We start from the raw sequence: 23628 nt of genomic DNA on the forward strand, positions 1-23628 counted from the left end.
CGTGTTTCAAATCTGACTTGTGCTCGCGGACACGGTCAGAGACATGACGTTTTGTTTCCCCAATGTAACAATCACCACAAATGCAACTTAATCTGTAGACTCCCAGGTATTGAAAGTCAGGAATGACATCCTTCACAGATGGGATGAGATCACAGATTTTGTGTACTGTACTGAATCGGACGTGTATCTTGTGTTTGTTTAATATTTTGGAAATCTTTTTCATAACGCCTGCTATGTATGGTAACGTGATGGTTTGATCGGCGTCTCAGGGGGTTGTTTCTCCATGGTTGGACAGCTTTGCGAATAATGCGGTCCGAGTACCCATTCATCCTGAGGGCCTGGTGTACGTGTTCCAGTTCACTGGCTAGGTGGTGTTGGTCAGAAATGCAGTGGGCCCTATTGTGTAGTGTTTTGATGAGGGAATTCTTCTGTGCCGGATGGTGGTGGGAATCAGGTTTCAAATAGGAATCTGTGTGGGTGGCTTTCCTGTAGACAAAGTGTCGAGGCGATTAAATGCAAACAAGCCTTGGCGAGTTTCAATGTGCCGTTTTAGGCTTAGAACTATTGTCTAAGGGTAAATGCCAAAAGCTGGAAAGCATGTCAAGGGTAGAAAAGCTGTCCATGTGAGAAGCATTCGTCTGTCAAATCCAAGTCCGTAACTTTAAGTGACTGTCCCTGCGATTCATTAATGGTGATTGCAAATGCAAGCCGAACAGGAAATTGTAATCGTTTGAGTGAAAATGGTAATTCAGTTGGATTAAATGGAATCCTTGGAATGAAGACGCGCTTGCCTTCAAATGGACCAGTTAGAATCGATGCCTCGATGACATGAGCATTTAATGCCATCACCGTCAGTCTTGATCCGTTACACATTTTTGGTAGGTCCAAATTTCTTAACAGTGTAGTAGAGTTACCCACTCGATGTTCACAAACTGGGAGAGCTAATCGTTGAAAAGGTTTTCCCGCTCAAACTAACGGTCAGGGTCTCACAAGTTGTGAGAGCTGACCGTAAACAAGGTTTTCCCGCGCGACCTAACGGTCAGGGTCAGATAGGGTGAATTGGGATCCTAAAGCAGATTGGGAACGACCAATCACAGGGTTCCACAAGGTGGCCGGGGATTGGACAACCCGGCCACGAACAAGTATAAAGCCAGAGCGCTCAGAGCTCTCGGGGAGTTTGACGACACGAAGACCCAAGACGGCGGAAGAAGCCTAGGACCCTGGACCAAGCCCTCCAGCCCTTATAAGGGCTAGGGTTCAGAGTAACCAGTGGTCGGGGAGACATCTCCCTAGGTCCAGTCAGAGGACACTGAAGGAGCGGGATATTAAGTAGCCTGTAGGGTGCGGAGGCTTGTACGTTCTGAGTGTAACGGGTGAGGGGACCGTATACCCCTCAGTGCATAGTGACTGTGTTCATAAGATGAATAAAAGTGTGTGCTACAAAAGACGTTGAAGAGTCCGTCTGTACAACACTACAACAGCATGATGGGAGATCCAACTTTCATTGTGTTATCCTGATTGATAATATAACTCGAGACAACGAGGCAGAGCCGTATTATCATAATTGCATACATTAGTATAATCACATGCACTTGCGTAACTTATTACAATTCCACCTTCATAATTAGCATAACATAATTTTCATAATCACATAAATTAGTATAATTCCGGATAATTACACATTTCTCAATGTTTATTACATTTTTTAAAATTTTCATTCATTTTTCAAGACCCGATATATACAACAGTAGACGCACACGGAAAGATGCACTGTAACTTCTAGAGACTGTAAAATAACTTCCAGAAAGATTGTTTTAATGCGTTTGCCTACATGGAAGGCACGGAATGGTTTGATAAGCTTCAAATGACAACATTATACCCCCAGTGTCCGGTGAAGAGAAATAATTTCTAAAGTTAGCATCATCGTCAATCATATCTGCCATCATCATCACTTCATCAGCACCAGCAACAAAATTTCGATAATAGTTAGAAATATTTACAATAAATTCCTGATATATAAATTCATCATCATTATTATTATTAACAATATCTATACATAATCATCATTTAAATACATGACCATCATCATTAGGACCATTTTGATTGGATGCATCATGATCATCATTTGCAGGAGTGTTTAGTGGTAAGACCCTTTCAGTATCTGTTGAAAATAGTTAAGAACGACTTCCTCTTTGAACTATGATGTGGATCTAACTCTTGTGTTGGAAAAACATCGCCACAATGTGGGCATGTTTCACATATTCCTGAGGGAGCCTGGCTTTCCACCATCACATGAGTTGCTCAGCCCTCATGTTGGGATCTCATGGGTTTCAGCAGCTGAAGCTCATCACGGGGATGCTCTTCAGCTGGTTTTGGTCCAGAGCTAAATGAGTCAGTTGGGTAAGTCTCTCAATGCCACGGGGAAGCTCCGTGAACTTATTGCAGCACATGTACAGCTCTTTCAGATGCACCAGGCGATCAAACATCCCAGCGGGTAGAGCAGACAGATAATTGCCTGCGATATGCAGACAAGGTACTTGCGTCAGCCTGTTAAACACTGCAGGGGGGGGGGGGGGTGGGCTGTGAATTCGTCACCGAGCACGAATCGCAGATAGATCAGCAGCCTCTGCATCTGCTGTAGAGCAGCGTCTACCTAATAGCGTCGCTCTTCACACGGCAGTGTAGTTCAACAGGTGTCCCTTGGTCGCGTTCGTGGCGTTGTGTTCACCTCACATCTTGGCACGTCGCTCTATGCCGTGCGCACTGTCTGTGTGGTGCAGCACGGTGTTCAGAGCTTGCCTCACATTCCCTCTGGAACATTTTTACTCGATCAGTGAAACTAATTCCCGCATCGGCTGCCCACGGGAGTCTTATTGAGTCCCGAGACTCATGAAGATGCTGCTACAAAAAGATGTGTGGTTATTCTAAATTTTAAGTTTTCATGACTGCAAGGATCCATACTCTTTGGTTTTTTCAATATAGTCACGTAGGAAATGTATTTATTTATTAAATCACAACGTTTCGGACGCAACACAAGCGTCCGTCATTAGGTGGGACAACCACAGCCAGATACAATTGCTGAAGTAGGCAAAAGAGCTGCTAGTAACAGGGGGTTATATGGATGAGGGAGGGGGGAGCCAAGGATAGAGAGGGTGGGTGGGAGGGAGCAAGTATGACATGAACGGCAAATAACCTGTTGACAGGGAGCAGTAAATGACCTGCGCTGCAAGATCGACATACACGGCAAATTTCCGAATGATGGGAATGAGCAGGGCTGGGCGTAAGAGACTGGAGATGCGGATATGAAAGCAAAGTATAAAGCAGCTAATGTTTTACATGGTTAATACCATCCTTCCAATGATTACTCAAGTTGTATCCATCTTCTCGGTTGAAGATATGTCAATGTTTACATATCTGTATAGTTTCATGAACAAACATTTGATGGTAGCTAGACGGTTTGCAGAGCACCTTGGTCTCAGAGAAATAAATATCACGAGAGCCCACAGCGTTATTGCAATGGTCGGCAACGGCAGAGGAATTAGTTTTGCCGTGTTTCAAATCTGACTTGTGCTCGCGGACACGGTCAGAGACATGACGTTTTGTTTCCCCAATGTAACAATCACCACAAATGCAACTTAATCTGTAGACTCCCAGGTATTGAAAGTCAGGAATGACATCCTTCACAGATGGGATGAGATCACAGATTTTGTGTACTGTACTGAATCGGACGTGTATCTTGTGTTTGTTTAATATTTTGGAAATCTTTTTCATAACGCCTATGTATGGTAACGTGATGGTTTGATCGGCGTCTCAGGGGGTTGTTTCTCCATGGTTGGACAGCTTTGCGAATAATGCGGTCCGAGTACCCATTCATCCTGAGGGCCTGGTGTACGTGTTCCAGTTCACTGGCTAGGTGGTGTTGGTCAGAAATGCAGTGGGCCCTATTGTGTAGTGTTTTGATGAGGGAATTCTTCTGTGCCGGATGGTGGTGGGAATCAGGTTTCAAATAGGAATCTGTGTGGGTGGCTTTCCTGTAGACAAAGTGTCGAGGCGATTAAACGCAAACAAGCCTTGGCGTGTTTCAATGTGCCGTTTTAGGCTTAGAACTATTGTCTAAGGGTAAATGCCAAAAGCTGGAAAGCATGTCAAGGGTAGAAAAGCTGTCCATGTGAGAAGCATTCGTCTGTCAAATCCAAGTCCGTAACTTTAAGTGACTGTCCCTGCGATTTATTAATGGTGATTGCAAATGCAAGCCGAACAGGAAATTGTAATCGTTTGAGTGAAAATGGTAATTCAGTTGGATTAAATGGAATCCTTGGAATGAAGACGCGCTTGCCTTCAAATGGACCGGTTAGAATCGATGCCTCGATGACATGAGCATTTAATGCCATCACCGTCAGTCTTGATCCGTTACACATTTTTGGTAGGTCCAAATTTCTTAACAGCATGATGGGAGATCCAACTTTCAGCACTAATTTGTGTGGAAGAATTCCGTTTGGATTCAATGAATTCAAAAATTCTACCGAATAGCTTGTCGCTTCATCTTCATTCATACATTTGTAAATGGCGCAGAATGTTCGTGAAAGTGCTTGAATCATTTATTAAATGGATTAGTTGATTTTCTCAACTTTGACGTTTAGTGGTGTCAGAATTGCACGTTCCTTAAGCCATTTTTGATTCAGAAGATTGGCTCCGATGTTTGGATACACGCAATTGATCAGACTCTTCAGAGTAAGACAAATTTTGCAGCATTATTCGGAGAGCTTGATTTTTCCAGTTTCACTTGTTGCTTCCTTGCCATTGGCAATGTTGAGCAAATACTCAGAAAATGTATTGGAGTCATAGCTATCAGGTTGTTGAACTCTCATGTTGGTCGTGAGCATCATTGTTGTGACGTCTCTCCATTACTGAGATGATTTCAGGCAGGCTTTGATCTCATTAACCATTGTGCCTCTTGGAACCACTGGTAACGTTTGGCGAAAATCACCAGCAAGGACAACAATCAAACCACCCATAAGATTTCGATTTAAAGCTTTCGTGACTGCAGGGATTCATCTTCTTGGTTCTTTCGGTAAAGTCACGTAGAATAATAAAATAATAAAAAATAAAACATAATAAAATACAATTCTCACGACGTTTCGGCCACAATGCAAGCAGCCGTCCTCAGGTGAAGAACAGGTCTGTCGGAAAGACAGCGTCTGAATGAACACCACCAAGCTTGGCAGCGTATATTTAAGCTGGGTTAGGGGAGGAAGGGCGCCTTGACAAAAAAATTTGCATATCAACAGAGGAATTTAGCATATTTATGGAAAATGCAGATATGGGATTAGTCACTACTTGTGGAATGCGTAGGAGGTGGGGGGGTCTCAAAGTCATATTATGCCCGTGCATTATGTAGGATTAGCAGCAACAAAGGGAGGAGATAGAGTTAGCAGTAATAAAGGGAAGGAATTTTAAAAGTAAGGGGGTAGCAGGGGACTTGCAGCGGAGCAAAGACTCCATTCCCTGCGGAGAATACAAAAGATATGTAGTCAATGCCAGTGAGTGCACTGCGGTCTGAAAGTCACCGTAAACGTGAACACAATCAGTTAAGATCCGAAATGGTTTATTACATCCTTCCAATGATTGCTGAGCCAGAATCCATCTTCTCGGTTGAAATTGTCTCTGTGTTTGTATATGTGGATCACCTCATGAACGAATCTCTCATGGTAGCCAAATGGCTTGCAGAAAACCTCTATCTTGGTGAAGTCAATGTCATGTGAGCTCATTCGAATGGTCATTAGTTTGGGCACTTCTGTTTTGTCCACACTCGGAACGCATTGAATACGCATATTTGTCTACAAGGAGCTATGGCATTAAAAGGAACAATATCACACTTAATATTATTTATTGGAAAAAGCATATATACAACAGTTCTCGCTTTTAAAAAATGTCAAGTGGTCTATTGGCCACCAATGATTTTGAAACGAAATCATGCCGTTTCCATCGGGAACCAACAATTATTCTTGTTACATATCAGGGCAGGATATTTTTCTTACAATTTGCGCGTACATGTCACTAACGTATCATGGTTACATTTGAAATAAACTAATCTAAATTATCAAGGCAACATGTTACATTAAGTTGCTATAAATTATCTTTAACTATGATTTATCCATTCTGTTAGTTCCCAAGAAACGTCGGCAGTGGTTTAGAAAATGGTTGTGCATTTCTTTTCTCATGTTACTTCCCCATTGAAGTTTCGTCAAGTCCTCTAGAGAAAGCACATTGCCAAGTTAGCTCTGTAATCAATGTCAGCCGAGTCTCTGCCGCTTTTGATTATCAGCATCGCCTGCGTGGGGTCCTTCTCTGGTGGAACATTCCCCTCCTTCCCTGGATTTAATTTTATGCACTAATTTTCACACAATGTCTCTCAGACTTCCTTGTTTTGTTAGGGCAATTAACTGTTCATTACCAAATTAATTTTCGCCAGGAACCTTGGAGTAATATTTGCCCTTTTTCCCACATCATCATATCATTTTCCTGAATCATTGTCTTATGGCTTTGATCAAATGCCAATTGTTTACTGGTTCATTTTTGTATTTACTCATACCATTCTCTTTCCATGTGGGAATGTGTGGCGTGAAGTCAGAATCATCACACACCACGATGTTCTGTACTCAGCTGTCAGTTGCCATTCCGAGAGCGATATGCACATTTGCCAATTCAGCGAATTTATTTGATTTTGGGCCCAGTTGGGTCCCTGCTTTTGTGCTTTTGAGTGGACCAGGTTCAAACACAATTCCAGATCCAGCTTGGAGCTTCCATTCCTCCATTTGAGCACACAATTTTTTTTTTTATCAAAAGGCAATTGCCTGCTCTCCTCAGGGAGTGCCCCTGCAACATGTGTCTCTGCCCCATCCATAGCACAATCATGCAAACCAGCGAGAGAACAGGCTACTTACTCTCTGGTTCTTTCGGTAAAGTCCCGTAGATAGAAAAAATAATAAAATGAAAGAAAACACGACGTTTCGGTCGCAACACAAGCGTCCATGTTCGCAGTCACCCCCAAACACATTCCAGTGGATGACATCATTGCCCAGGTCGACGTAGCCCTCAAAGGTCTGGGACACATCCCGGCAGACGTTGCAAAATATGAAATCGCTGCTATCCTCAATAATGGAAAGAAACCCATTAGCAACATTAGCAAGGACGAACGTTTTGAACTCACTCAATTAGAAAAGAGAGGTTATATTCTCACTGTCATCATGGATAAAACCACATACAACAACAAAATCCAGGATCTTCTCAATGGTGTCTGCTATACCAAAATTAACAGAGACCCTTGGCTACTAAAACCAACAAAATCATCACTAATTCGACTTCCCTAATCGAACGCACCAAACAGCTCTCTCTAAAACCTTCAGCTGCTAGACCACCCAGATTTTACGGCCTTCTAAAAATCCAGAAAGAGGGTACTCCACTCCGTCTAATCGTATCCACCATTAACTCACCCACTTACAGACTGAGACGATTTCTGTCTGAGACTCTGCTTCCCTTTACGGGCAAGACCGCATCAGCTGTACTTAATTCGGCCCACTTGGTTTCACTAACCAAGGACGTATCACTGTCCCGGGATGATTTACTTGTCAGTTTCAATGTAGTCTCCCTCTTCACCAAGGTACCCGTACCTGATACTATTGCAATCATTGAAGACCTAGTCCAACAGGGATTGGATCTTGATGTACCTTCGTTGGTAAGGCACTGCCTTACCAACACTTACTTCACCTGGAATGGTACTTTCTACAAACAGAATGAAGGTACCCCAATGGGCTCTCCCCTATCACCAGTGGTAGCAAACATTTTCATGAAGCATTTTGAGACAGATGCCATCCAGACATCCACCCGACGGCCTTCCTTATGGAAGAGATACGTAGATGACACGTTCGTCATCTGACCGGATGGTACTACACCAATTTCTCAACCAGATAAATTCCATACACCCATCTATCAAATTCACCATGGAAGTGGAAAATGATGGTAAGCTACCATTGCTGGATGTTTTGATTGAGAAGAGACCTGATGGCTCGTTGTGACACTCTGTCTATATAAAAGCCACCCACACGGATTCCTATCTAAAGCCTGACTCCCACCACCATCCAGCCCACAAGAATTCCCTAATCAAAACACTACACCATAGGGCCCGTTGCTTCTCCGACCAGCACCACCTAGCCAGTGAGCTTGAACACGTATGCCAGGCTCTCAGGAGGAATGGATATTCTGACCGCACAATCTGCAAAGATGCATCCCCAACCATAGGTAGAGAACCATCTGAGGACCCAATCAAAACCATCACCTTACCATACATAGCAGGGGTCACCAAAAGGATTGCAAAATCTTAAACAAACTCAAGATCCAAGTTCGGAACAATACAATACACAAAATCCGGGATTTGATCCCCTCGGTGAAGGATGTGATTCCGGACATGCAATGTCCTGGTGCCTACAAGCTGAGTTGTGTCTATGGCAGCAGTTACATTGGTGAAACGAAGCGACGTGTCTCAGACCGGGTTCGCGAACACAAAACGGATTTGAAACACGGCAGAACCAACTTCTCGGTGGTGGCGGACCATTGTTTCAATGCTGTGGGCACACATGACGTTGTTTTCTCCAAGACCAAGGTGCTCTGCAAACCCTCGGGCCACTACCAGAGATTTGTTCATGAAGCTATCCAGATATACAAACACAGACAAAACTTTAATCGAGAAGATGGATTCAGATTGAGCAATCATTGGAAGGATGTGATAAACTGCGTCAAGTTTTAACTGCTATGATTTTCACTCACCCACCCAGTTGTCGTCGTCCTCACTCACCCACCCGGTTGTTGTCATCTGATAACTACTTGTACTACAAGTCCATTTACTTGCTAATTTCTCTAGCCCCACTCGTCCATGCACACCAGAAACCCTCCCCGCTCTCCCCCCGTGCTATCCCCCTCCCGTCCCTGCACGCCACAAACTCTCCCCTCCTCTCCCATGTGAACTCCTATAGCCAAACTCCTCCCCCCCCTTTTCCTCTCCCCTCCCATGCCTATGTAGTAAGTTGATGAGGAGACGATGAGGAAGTTGAGACACACTGTTTATTAACTCCGGGACAGATACAATAGTTGAAGGGGTATCGGCCCCTTCACCCGTACTATGAGAAACCCACCCTAGTACTAAGCCCTCTGTCCTGTCCCCCAGTCCTCCTCTACTGGGCTACGGGAGGCTGACTGATCTGGCCCTGGCAAGTACAGATCTCGGCACCAGCTAACCAGCCTTGCCCTGATAAGGGCAGCGGTCTGGAAGCTCTTGGGCCGCGCCACTGGCTTACCCGGCTCGGCCCTTATAAGGACGGCGAGACCGGGGAGTCCCAGGGCCTAATCTCCGAGTCTTGGATCTTCACTGGTCAGCTTCGTGTCGAACTGCCTCGAGCTCTTTGGGTTCCACCTTTTATAGGGATCGCCTCCGAGGGCTGGGGGCGTGGGCAATAACTGATGCGGACGTCGGTGTGACCCCCCGTGTATGTGAGTGCCGACAGCCCTGTGTTTGTTGTCCGCCGTTTCTCCCGTAATAACCCCTACATCACCCCCCCCTGTACAGCTCGCAGCCGTCCCGGCTGCAACAATCCCTCAACCCCCAAGAATAAAGATTAACACCGTCAATACACGTGTGCCTCGTAACAGTAACAATAACAAGAACAAGCGTAACATCAACCGATGGTTCCCTAAAAAAAAAAAAAACCCCCCACCCGGAACCGCAACACATATACAGAACGGTATAACAGCACATGCAATCAGCATATCGCGATCACACGCGTACATTGAAGCACAATAGCAAGCAAATCTGCAGGCGACCAACACACCATCAATCCCGTCGTAACTTTTCAACCACAACACAGTTATTCCCTCTCATGCAACGACCGCATCGCACACAGCACCTCGCAGCATAATACAGCCCAAAAAAAACATTTTTTTTTTTTCAATTAAGCCCATCGCGCACGGTGACCCACGAGATGGTACAGCACAGGATACCCGACGCTCCCACGTTAATAATTAACTTTACCATCAAGATAACAACTCCACGCAGCAGCGCACACACTCCCTTTGAACTCAGCAACCACAGCAGACTCTCCGTCCATTCCCAACACACGCACACACTTACATGGACAGCAAGCAACAAGCAGATAGCGTGGTCATCGTTATTACACACACATACAACCATTAAAAAAACATATATACAATGAGCGGGTTCCGCAGCAACGGAACACGCGCGGAAAGCTAATCATAACAACCGGCGCGTTTTGGCGCGAGTCCGTGCAGCGGGCCCGTCACAAGGGGCCGGCTTGGTAGAGTCAGTGGCAGGTGTCGCATCAGCAGGTGCCTGGTCGTCCGGTTTCCCGGACGTGCCAGCGCCGCCCCCCACGGGGGAGGCTGGCAGCCCAGAGGGCTTCAGTCCTGGGGCTCCTGAAGACGGGACAGTCATTAGTGGATCAGAGGCTGGCATCGATCCCGCCCCCCCGGAGTCAGAGGACTCCCCACATGTTCGGCCATTTACGTGGGAGGAAGCGTGCGGAGCAAAAAATGGCTTTAACCGTGAAGGGTGCACAAACCACCGACGCTTCCCCCACTTAATGCGCACACATTGAGGCCGCACAACCTGCACAATTTCAACGGGGCCCCTCCATGGTCGCAACAACTTAGCCGAGGTGGCCAATGGCACCTGAGGGCAGTGCAACCATGCTCGGTCGCCCGGGTGCCATTCGTGCGTGTGAGTCCGGCGCGACCGCAATCTCTCGTTTTGTTTCTGGCGAGAGTCAGAGTTTTGCATGGCCGCCTGCCGTGCCTCCGCCAAGCGAAGGATGTTAAATTTAACATGGTCGGCGATTTTCGACTTAGCATGAGGCGCGGCAATCGTCAGCTGAGTCGCGACAGGCGGGTCAACCTCGCGACCATACATCAAAAAAAATGGCGAGAACCCGGTCGCCGCGTGAGGAGCCATCCTGTATGCCGCCAGGACTCCCCCGATCCGTAGATCCCAATCGTTTTGGGACTCAGATACCTGGTGGGATAGCATGGACGTAAGAGTCCTATGCAAGCGTTCCACCATCCCATCCGTTTGTGGATGGTAAGGCGAGGTACGAACTTTCTTTGTACCCAGAAGGCCACATACCTCGTGTAAAAGGGTACTAGTGAAATTCTTTCCCTGATCGGTCAACAACCGTTCCGGAGCGCCTTTGTCGAGGACGTAGCCCTGAACAAAAGCCTCCGCAACGGCCGCTGCGGACTGGTTGGCGAGGGGCCAAGCCATAGGCCATCGCGTGAAATATTCCACGCCAACCAGCAGGTACTTATTACCCCTCGGCGTGGAAGGAAACGGTCCCAAAATATCAAGGGCGACCAGCTCGTTAACCCGGGTGACCGAAATGGACTGGAGCGGTGGACTGGCTCCCTTCGCCGCGGCTTCCGTTGTGCACACTGGGTACAGGACCGCAGCAGATCGTCCACGTCTCTTGCCATGCCCGGCCAAAAGTAATTAAGCTGGAGCATGGCAAGTGTTTTGAGGGTACCCAGGTGCAGGAGCCGTTCATGAGCAGCCCATACAGCCCTACCCCTCAACGTGGAAGGCACCACCAGCCTGTGACGGCGGATCGTCCCGTCCCAATGCATGAGTAAGCCCTGGCACCACCCCCATGAGTCAACGCCCGACTTCCCTTGACCTGATCCTTCCGCGCGACGTCGTAGCGCCAGGAGGGTCGCATCCTCCATTTGGAGGCGACCCCACTCAGTACTTGACAAGCCAAGTAGGGAATCACTCCCACCCTCCGAAATAGGACCAGCGTCCGAAGGAGTATCAACTGCGGCCGCAAGAACCCGATCCCGGCCGTCACTTGCCGATTTGCAACGGCCCGAACCCAAGAAACAAGTGCAATCCGGGGCGATCGGCAGGCGTGATAGGGCATCGGCGTTGGTGTGGCGAATCCCCTTCCGGTAAGTTGTCTCAAAATCGAAATCCTGCATGATCTCGAGCCATCGGGACAACTGCCCCGATGGCTGGTTAATTCGTAGGGCATACTGCAACGCTGCATGATCTGTACGGACGGTGAAATGCCGGCCGTACAGATATGGCCGGTACTGTTGGATAAAGAACACGATAGCCAACAGTTCGCGGCGGGTGACGCAGTACCGCTGCTCGGCCGGGGACAGTACTCTACTACCATAAGCCACAACGCGCTCCACGCCACCCACAATTTGTGACAGCACGCCTCCAATCCCGGTATTGCTTGCGTCCGTGTCGAGCACGAACGGCATGGAAAAATCGGGGTAGCTTAACGGCGGGGCCCCCACCAGGGCATCCCGAAGAGAGACAAAAGCGGCGTTCTCCACCGGCCCCCAATGAAATTTGACCCCTTTTGACGTCAAGGCATGTAGTGGCTTAGCGATGGAAGCAAAGTCCGCAACAAACCGGCGGTAATATGAAGCAAAGCCGATGAAGCTTCTAACCTCCCCCACCGAGGTGGGAATAGGCCAGGAGCTGACACAACGCGTTTTGGCGGGATCGGTTGAGATACCTGACCGGCCGACGATGTGACCCAAATATTTAACAGATTCGCGCAGCAAATGGCACTTTTGTGGCTTGAATTTCAAATTAGCAGCGCGCATTTTGAGAAAGACGGCCCGAAGCCTATCAAGGTGTTCCTCGAACGTCTTACTGAATACGATAACGTCATCCAGGTAAATCAAACACACCTCCCATTGCAAGCCAGCGAGGACCAATTCCATCAGGCGCTGGAACGTCGCGGGAGCAGAGTGTAATCCCATGGGTAAGCGATTGAATTGGAAGAGGCCGTGCGGCGTTCGGAAAGCTGTTTTGGGCCTGGATTCGTCGTCCAAGGGAAGTTGCCAAAATCCTGAGAGCAAATCCAAAGTGGAAAAGAATCGCGATCCCGCGAGGGCATCCAGCGATTCGTCCATTCGAGGAAGCGGATAAGCATCGGCCACCGAGATCTTATTTAATCGCCGGAAATCAACGCAGAACCTTAGGGACCCGTCGTGCTTTTTGACCAACACTATGGGTGCACCCCAAGGGCTGGTCGAGGGAGAAATGATGTCCGATTTCAACATGTCATCTACAGCCGATTTGACATGATCCTTTTCGGCGGGACTTAACCGAAAAGGATTTTGGCGGATAGGAGCGTTGTCCATCTTCCCGCCGCGTCGCTCCTCCCGGCCCCAGGCGAGTTATTTGTTCCAGCATAGCGGCCGCTGCATACAAGAGCTCCGCCAGCCGCGAGTGAGCCAACGCCAACTCGTCAGTCGACGTCCCGGCCCTCTCCGACGGCCCCGCCGATGTCGGAGCCGGCAGCAGTTGTGCAGGTACGTCGGCGGCGATGTCTTGCACTGCCCCTCCCTCGTCGTCATCCTCTCCTGGGTCTTGGGCACGAGTCTTCCGTCTCGTATCCATGCTTGGCCCACTTCCAACACCAGATGTAGTAAGTTGATGAGGAGACAATGAGGAAGTTGAGACACACTGTTTATTAACTCCGGGACAGATACAATAGTTGAAGGGGTATCGGCCCCTTCACCCGTACTATGAGAAACCCACCCTAGTACTAAGCCCTCTGTCCTGTCCCCCAGTCCTCCTCTACTGGGCTACGGGAGGCTGACTGATCTGGCCCTGGCAAGCACAGATCTCGGCACCAGCTAACCAGCCTTGCCCTGATAAGGGCAGCGGTCTGGAAGCTCTTGGGCCGCGCCACTGGCTTACCCGGCTCGGCCCTTATAAGGACGGCGAGACCGGGGAGTCCCAGGGCCTAATCTCCGAGTCTTGGATCTTCACTGGTCAGCTTCGTGTCGAACTGCCTCGAGCTCTTTGGGTTCCACCTTTTATAGGGATCGCCTCCGAGGGCTGGGGGCGTGGGCAATAACTGATGCGGACGTCGGTGTGACCCCCCGTGTATGTGAGTGCCGACAGCCCTGTGTTTGTTGTCCGCCGTTTCTCCCGTAATAACCCCTACACCTATATAAAGCCACACCAGGATATCATTTTTTCTCACCTGAAGACGGACGCTTGTGTTGCGACCGAAACGGCGTGTTTTATTTTATTTTATTATTTTTTCTATCTACGTGACTTTACCGAAAGAACCAGAGAGTATGGATTGCTGCAGTCACGAAAGCTTCAAATCAACGCTACTTGTTAAATTAGCCTACTAGATCCGCAGTCTTTGTGCTTACCGTTTTCTGAGTATCAGGCGAGATATGTTCCTCTCAACTCAATTTCACCATGTACTCTGTGTCAGGTGAGGTATGTTCCCCTCTCGACTCATGCTTACCATGTTGTGTGTATGTCGTAGGAGGTATGTTCCCCTCTCGACTCATGCTTACCATGTTGTGTGTATGTCGTGGGAGGTATGTTTCTCTCTCGACTCATGCTTACCATGTTGTGTGTATGTCGTGGGAGGTATGTTCCCCTCTCGACTCATGCTTACCGTGTTGTGTGTATGTCGTGGGAGGTATGTTTCTCTCTCGACTCATGCTTACCATGTTGTGTGTATGTCGTGGGAGGTATGTTTCTCTCTCGACTCATGCTTACCGTGTTGTGTGTATGTCGTGGGAGGTATGTTTCTCTCTCGACTCATGCTTACCATGTTGTGTGTATGTCGTGGGAGGTATGTTTCTCTCTCGACTCATGCTTACCGTGTTGTGTGTATGTCGTGGGAGGTATGTTTCTCTCTCGACTCATGCTTACCGTGTTGTGTGTATGTCGTGGGAGGTATGTTTCTCTCTCGACTCATGCTTACCATGTTGTGTGTATGTCGTGGGAGGTATGTTTCTCTCTCGACTCATGCTTACCGTGTTGTGTGTATGTCGTGGGAGGTATGTTCCCCTCTCGACTCATGCTTATCGTGTTGTGTGTATGTCGTGGGAGGTATGTTTCTCTCTCGACTTCTGCTCACCTTGCGACTCACTACCGTCACGGGTCACACACTCACCATATTCTCTGTGTGTGTTACGTGAGGCGTGGGTCATGTATTTTGCGTCCCTTTGGTGATTAGCTTTTACCCCCTGCTGTTTCACTTGCTCAGCTTCCCCTTGAGGATTGTGCAACCACATGTATTGCTGCTTCATGAGGCTGTCAAAGGCGACCTTGGGAACAGTCAGCTGGTGACATTGGTCGGGTGTCTCCTCCATCGATCTACATTACACACACACAGTGTACGTATAAACGTACGTACATGTGTAGAGGAGTAAAATACGCGGTACACACTGTTAACCGAGTGCAACCCAGGGCAAACAGGTGCGCGTCTGCAACATGGGGTTGCACGAACAAACCGCCACCTAATTAAGGGGCTAAGCGGGTGCAAGCCGGGTCGGCCGGTTGTACACGCTGACACCTGGAGGTGTTGCCAGCGAGATGGGAGATAAGGGTTGATTAATGGGCTGACAGGCGCCAGCCTGGCTAGCCTTAAAGAGACACACTACAGCTCTCGGAGAATTGTCAGGCAGGTAAATGTCCTGCAGCATGGGATTTTGCGTAGACAGGCTGCTAGTATGATAATTGTTTTTTACCCTTCTATCTGGCAACAAAACTGACACCTTTTACAAGGAGTCATGTTTGCATAGACCACAATACCTGCAGTCATAATGCAAACAAAAAAACAACTCTGATAATGTGCACTGTCCTTGAAGTTGATTGGTCCACACCCGAGACAGCTTTCCTTAGAGCCTGCTAGTAATTAAGGGGAGCAACAGGGTGCAACCGAGGTCGAGCAGGTGCATGGGCTGCGAGTGAGTGGGTCTGAGGGAGCATAGACGAGGGCAACGGTGGAGTGTGAGAAGCTGCTGGGTGCTGAGGCCCTGTACGAAGCCTCTGTGTGAGAAGTTGCTGAGAGTGGAGCTGCTGTGTGCAGGTTAAGTGAGGTGTAACGTAGATACGAGTGGGGAACAGGTTAGCAAGAATTGACCGTGTAGATAGCGATAGAAGCGCCTACAACTGGTGCAGAAATAGGTTAATAAAGTGTAAGCAGGTGACTTGTTACAACGTGTCAGTCTGAGTGATTTTTCCAGACACTACACATGCATGCACAACCATACAACAAAGGTAATCAATACACATGTAGAAGGGGTGTATAAATGAAGTGAGTTCAACTGAGTCGCAGACGTACTCTTTGGAGGCAACACATGTTTATTAACACCAACACATTAACACAAAGGGGTTACTGCCCCTTTACCAGATAACCTATGGTGGTGGACCACCATTGCTCAATTTGTATCCATCTTCTCTGAGAAGATGGATACAAATTGAGCAATCATTGGAAGGATGTCATTAATCAGGTAAAACCTTAACTTCTTCATGGTTGTTGTCGTCATATTCTTAGGTTTTTTAGGTCAAGTCACGTAGGTAAAAATTTTAAATTAATAAAAGTAAAATAAAATAAAAATCACGACGTTTCGGAGGCAGCACAGGCTTCCGTCTTCAGGTGGAACCGTCACAGCACGATAGCTGTATCAAGTGAGAGAAATTCCAAGAACACAGTATTTGTATATATACTGGTTGGGAGTGGGAGGGGCCAAGGTAGGCCCTGAATATTATTTTTGTAAGGTTCTGTGCGGCTGAAGTACGCTGTTAGGAATGGGCCTTTGTTGTGTAGAATGGTTGACTGAGCCTATTATTATGTAGAGGTGGTGCGGCTTAACTCGCTGCCAAGCAATGAGTCTTTGTTGTGTAGAATGGTTGACTGAGTCTATTATTATGTAGGGGTGGTGCGGCTGAAATCGCTGCCAGGAATGCTCCAAATGTGTAATTAAATAGTTTTGCATGATTAATAACATCTTTCCAATGATTACTAAGTTTGTACCCATCATCACGGTTGAAATTATGTCTGTGTTTGTATATTTGGATGGCCTCGTGTACAAACCTTTGATGGTAGCCAGGAGGCTTGCAGAGCACCTTCGTCTCGGAAAAGACAATTTCATGAGAGCCCACCGAGTTGTAGCAATGATCGGCAACGGCGGAAGAATCAGTTTTGCCGTGTTTCAGATCTGACTTGTGCTCGCGGACACGATCAGAGATATGACGTTTCGTTTCTCCAATGTAGCAATCACCACAACTGCAACTCAGTTTGTAAGGGTATTGTAAGTCAGGAATGACATCTTTCACAGATGGAATTAGGTCACGGATTTTATGTACTGTACTGAATCGGACTTGAATCTTATGTTTGTTTAGAATTTTTGAGATCTTTTTTGTCACGCCTGCTATGTATGGTAACGTGATAGTTTTGATCAGAGTTTCATGTGGGTGTTTCTGTATGGTGAGAGAAACAGCTTGGCGGATGGTGCGGTCAGAGTATCCGTTCATCCTGAGGGCCCGATGTACATGTCTTAATTCACTGGCCAGGTGGTGTTGGTCAGAAATGCCTCTCTTCCCCTCGCACTCTCGCAGCGCTCCCCCCTCTCTCTCTCCCCCCTTGCTCCTCCCCCCTTGCTTCTCCCCCCTCTCATACCTATATACCCTCTTGTCACGGCAGCCCTCTTGCCCACTTCAGGAATTGTTTCTTGCTGTGGTTGTCCCACCTCATGACAGACGCTTGTGTTGCGCCCGAAATGTCGTGATTTGCTTTATTTTATTTCTAACTACGTGACTTTATCGAAAGAACCAAAGAGTATGTCCCAGGCCACTCATCTGGCCCTGCGCACCAACCATCTGACGAACGTTCCCAGGGGCGCGTTTGAAAAACGGAGCCAGTACTATCAACAATGGGCTCTGCTTTGCTGCTGGGGAATGGGGCACGAGCGGCGTTCAACTTTTAAAGCTATCACGTTATTGAGATCTAGTCATTGTCACGATCATCATCACAATCGTTATGGTGTCCGCTTGAGCTACAAGTCTACAGAGTTGCTGATGTGAGCGTCTGCCTTCGTGCATTTGTGAATAGTCAATGAGTGAATCGTGGGAATAATGAGAGCTGATATTGAAAGTTTATAGAAACTCCCGTGCACTGTTTAGCGCCCTTTCCCCCCTTCCAACCCAGCTTAAATATATGCTCCAAGCATGGTGCTGTTTCATTCAGACGCTGTCGCCTCGACAGACCTGGCTTTCACCTGATGACGGCTGTTTGCGTTGTGGCCGAACCATCGTGAGAATTATTTTATTATGTTTTATTTTTATTATTTTATTACTTCCCTTCTACGTGACTTTACCGAAAGAACCAAGAAGATGAATCCCTGCAGTCACGAAAGCTTTAAAACGAAATTTAATAGTAAACATTGCTGCGAAGTCATTATGTAACTATAATTTAAATGGCGTTAGTAGTGTATTATTAATATAACTGTACTATATATATACCTCACATCAGTCGTAGCATCACGACTGATGTGAGGTCACGAGTCAATGCGGCGTGGATGAAATGGAGGCAAGTCACCGGAGTTCTCTGTGATCGGAAAATGCCGGATAGGCTGAAGGGAAAAATATACAAGACCATCGTCCGACCGGTGGCACTCTATGGATCCGAGTGCTGGCCAGCCACAAGTGTACACGAACACGCTCTCCACACCACGGAGATGAGGATGCTCAGATGGAGCCTCGGGCTCACTCGATGGGATCGTGTCAGGAACGAAAACGTTCGGAAGCGACTTGGTGTGGCCCCCATTGCCGACAAGATGCTTGAGGCAAGGCTTCGGTGGTACGGCCATGTGATGCGAAGTGAAGAGTCATCAGTGGCCAAGACTGCTGTGCGTATTGAGCCAGAGGGCCGCCGTCCACGCGGACGTCCGAAGAAGCGATGGATGGACCGAATAAAGGAAGACATGAAGACGGTCAACGCATCCCCTGAAGATGCCCTGGACCGAGCCAAATGGAGAAGACAATGCCGAAAAGCGGACCCTGCGCCACAGCGGGAACAACGCTAGGAAAAAGAAGATATATATACCGTATCATTGTTTGTAATTCTATATTTCGTATGGGTTATTATGAGTGGGTTGGTTGAGGTGGAGTAGCGATGATTGAGGACTGGGGGAGGTGAGGTTTGTGCTGGAGTCACTGGGTCTCGCTCGAAGCTGGGAGCATGTGGAGCCGCGAGTCCCTCGCAGTGTTCGTGTGGGGAACAATCGTGGGCACCAGGTCTCCAAGCAACGAACTGTTACGGCAAAGGACTGGGTTCAGTTCCCGCTGAGATCCCTGACAACACCCAGGCCTTGAGTGTGCAAAACAATCGCATAGAGAGTCTCCCCGAGGGGGTGTTTGACCCAGTGGGGTCTCAACCCCTCGCTTCATTGAAAACTCGATCCTTGCGTCGCAGTTTGTGTTTAAATGAAGGACGCTTTATTTCAATGGACCTTGCTTGATGTGATTGCTAATCTTGTGCTAAAATTTACATATACAAACACTCTACTCGTGATGTATGTATATATATACACATCGAGATTGCGACGTGTGAATAATTGTGATATTGCAAAACTTGGTTTGATGAAGTACATTAGTATATACATGGAAGACATGAGATAAGATGCAAACTGATTAATTGATTCCATCACTCACGATGTGCGCCTATTATCGCGTGTGTAACGAATCTGTTGTAGGCATCGATTAATATTAGAACCACTTGGGGAGAGGAGGGGGGGGGGTCGACAGTGGTTGTAATTTTTAGATATTTTCCTGCGGAATAGGAAAGTGGAATTTCCACCACTCACTCAGGGCCGTACACTGGAGATGAACACCAATGCCTCTGCTCATTTAAGCAGATCACTTTGACTCGAAATGCAATACATTTCCCTTCAACAACAACAAATGGTGGTGGTTTTCTGACATCGCCACGACAAAGTCTACATACATAAGCAGTGAAAAAACATCAGCCATTCTCAATCCGCTGCTGGATGAAGGCCTCCGCATTCCATGTTGTAACGGGGGATATATGACAATATTTAATCCACTATGTTACTGCGTGTTTTGGAATGCGAGTGGGGAGTTCATCTGCATGGGAGAAAAGAAGTGCAGCACAGGGCTTGAGGTGGTTCTGTTGCACTGGGAACTGCGTGGCTGCGCTGCAGCCTCCACCTTGGGTTGCGCGTCGTGGTCTCCCACACCAGGCGCTCTCCAGGCTCAGCCCCGCTGAGCTTCCGATTAGTTTCGTAACCAAGCAAAAGTACTGGTATCAATAGTGAGGTCACACGGACTGAAGCCATGCCCATGATCATCATCAGCATCCGTACTCATCAATGCCATGACCAGTTGCAGTGCGATGGACGTAACAATTCCAAGGACAGTTGAAATGGCAAAGTGTCTCGAGGCATCCACACCTCTACACACTGTAAATGAGCGGCGTGCGCGCAGCAAGATCCAGACAGCGCCTGCATGGGAAGAGCGCGACTGCTTTTGTACTGAGACGCGAAGCTCCCCCTGCGTGGCCCTGCTGGGCCCCGTGTGCGTTGACTGCTGGTCAGAGGCATCGCTAGGATATTTTGCGCCCGGGGACGAACTATAAAATTGCCGCCCACTCCCCCCCCCCCCCCGTTTAATCACATTTTCCTATTACATCGAATAAGGAATAACAATACAAATGTTAATGAAACATTGTATTTAAAGAAGCAAATTTATAGACATTATATTACATGGCTCACTCAGTCACTGTCGTAGACTGGTTGACATAGTCTACAAAAGATTATTTTTTCTTGATTTCACTGTCGCAAACTGGTCAATCACGTAATCAAAATCTGTTTTTTCCAATGTTTCTCTATCAACACTAAGAAGAGCAAGATCGCTGAGACGATCTTGTCCCATTGAAGCACGCAAATACGACAAAATAAGTTTCAATTTGCTGAACGACCGCTCACAGCTTGCAATTGAAACTGCTATTGTAATAAAATTTGCAGTGAAATTCGCAAATTCCTAGATCAGGAGTTGAGTCAAGTAAGATACCGTAGTACTTGTTTTTCCTGATATCACTCAACAATTGGTTCTTTACAGTCGACGCAAGTATGTGGATAAATTCATTCTGGATTTCCGGTGACAAATAAGAAACTGATCCCGGATTTTCTCCTACGTGCTGTACGTGTTTTGCTAACAATGGGTCATACTGAGCAACGAGTTTGATCAGCGCGAGAAAGTTTCCAACATTTTTATCCTCATCCGCATTCAAATTTTCCTCATGGCCACGTAGTGCCAAATTTTGTGAAACCAGAAACTTAATACAGGTGAGTATTATTTGCAATATATCTCGCCAACGTTGTTTTTCCAAATGAATCTGAGCTTGAACCACTGCGTAAATTCCAGTACCATCAATTATCCTTCGTTCGGCTTCCTTCCATGTAGTAAAAGCTGTGTGCGGTGGCTAGGATTGTTTTCATGAAAATTTAGTTTTTCTGGCTTTCTCCACTTGTTGAAACCGTTTGTTAACTCAAACGAAGCTCGTGAGTTTGAACTCGATGATGTAAATAATAGACAATATAAACAGTAAGCAGCTTTATTGATTGGTGAATATAATAGCCACGAACAATTCACTTCCTCTCCGTTCGCTAGTCGGCGTTAAAACCATGCTGATGTAATTGAACGTTCTCTGGATACCGATGATAGATTGTCTCTGTGCTGAAAAGGCAAGGATCCGAGAGTAATAATTTCATTGTGAAGAGGCTGTGATATTTTCGATCGCTTTGTCGTTTTATCAAATTCTAAGTAGCCAACATCGTGAAACCTTAGTACAGCAGGAACAGCATCATAATGAGTATTTTCAGCTTCTCTATCAGAAGATTATTCTATCTCATCTTCCCCGTTACTGTCAACAAGTTCATCATCATGTTGAACCTGTTCAACGACGACGCCCTGGTCTTCAGTGTTTTCGGAGTCTTCTTCAGCATAGACAGTAACATCTGTCTGAACCATGTTTTTCTCCGAGTCCTCAATGTCTCCAACCTTCTTGTTTACATGCTCTGAAATAGGTGGTTGATAGCCGCCATCTTCTGATTCTGAAGAGTTGGAGTTTGCAACTTCTTTCTTCTTGGCTTTCTTTAAAAATCTAGCCAGTAATGTACTTAACTGTTTTGATGGCATTTCAGCTACTTTTTTTCTTTTACAACATTAAGCTCCACTTCGTTTTCTTCCTAACATGGCTGACAAAAATTATAAATATATTATATCACTGAGTACACTGAAGTGAAAAAAATATGTGTAGGCCTAGACAATAACATAGTGGCACTGGTATAGTGTTCTACAATAAATAATTATTATAATAATTAGGCTATACATGCAGATTAAAAGTACATAATGTATACGCTTAAAGGCAGATTATGCTGCAGGTATGAAAAATATGGATATAATAAATGTTAATCTATATTAAAAAAAAAACATTAATTTATCAAAAAATATCATAAAACATACCTCTTGTTGTTCAAGTAACCAAAATAGGTCGCCGCTTTGGACGCCACCGCCTATAAGCTTATACTGTCGGTCGTACGCGGCTATGTAACGGTATCGACTTATCCGCCGAGGTTGACGCTTGTCCAGTGGCTTGTAGTCGTGGCACGGTGGTCTAGCTAACACAGTAACACTCTCACTTGGTGTCCGCCAGCGAGCATGGCTCGGCTCTTAGGTCAGTTCAAATGTAAGGTACGAGCGACGTACACGTATAAGTGAGCCTTGTAGTCAATGCTGCTAAATGAAGGCCACGCTATATTGACGTGCGTGGGCTGCTCCGGCTGCAGCAGCCGCCTGGAGCGTGGTGTCACTAATAAGAATTAAAAATAGGCCGTCGCAGTTTCCGCCACCAAAAAACAGGCCAGTGACTAAGGCTGAAAGACTGCGCCTCTCTGTTGTTTGAGACGTTCTTCCATGTAAGTTCTTAATAGGCGCGCGTACCAAAATGTAATTACATGACATGTAGGCTGTGTGTGGCGGGATATATAAACTTTTAGGTTGTCGTGTAGATTTGTGCAGTAGTTTCAGGCTGCCGCGCCCGCCGCAATAAGTTATAGTGTGACGTTGTAAGCCTCATTTTGGCGCCCCTTTACCTTGGCGCCCAGGGACATATGTACCCCCCTGCCCCCCCTAGCTACGCCTCTGCTGCTGGGGGCCATCACTTGCACTACTACTCGAAATGGGGAAATATGGTGACTCAGATACGCATCACCTCATACGTCTAACGTAATTAATGTGTTTTCCTTTAATGTAAAATTGCACTACTGTTATTAGGTGGTGTAAATTATTTAAATTTATGTAAATTGTGTTAGTAGTCAATGTATCAATAATATTACTACTGTGTTGCATGTAATTTATGATTGAGTATTAGAGGAAGCGAGGTCTGTGCTGGAGTCTCGCTCAGAGCTGGAGGCATGTAGTGTTCGTGCTTCGTGCGTGCTGGACTGCAAAGTGCGAACTGTCACAACAAAGGACTGATCTCAGTTCCCTCTGGGATCTCTGACAACACCCAGCACCTGAATTTAGACCACAATCACATCTAGAGACTCACCATAAACAGACTAATCCCCTCACTTCATTGACATCTTGATCTCTGTGTCACGTGGTGCGGTTAAATAAAGAACGATTTATGGCCAATGGTAATTGCTTGATGTTACTGATAGCTTAGTGATAGACTTATTAAAATAAACTCCACTGATGTTATATAC

This window comes from Lethenteron reissneri, chromosome 2 (genome assembly GCF_015708825.2).
Source record: "Lethenteron reissneri isolate LAM-NWPU_2019-01 chromosome 2, ASM1570882v1, whole genome shotgun sequence".
Taxonomy (NCBI): Eukaryota; Metazoa; Chordata; class Hyperoartia; order Petromyzontiformes; family Petromyzontidae; genus Lethenteron; species Lethenteron reissneri.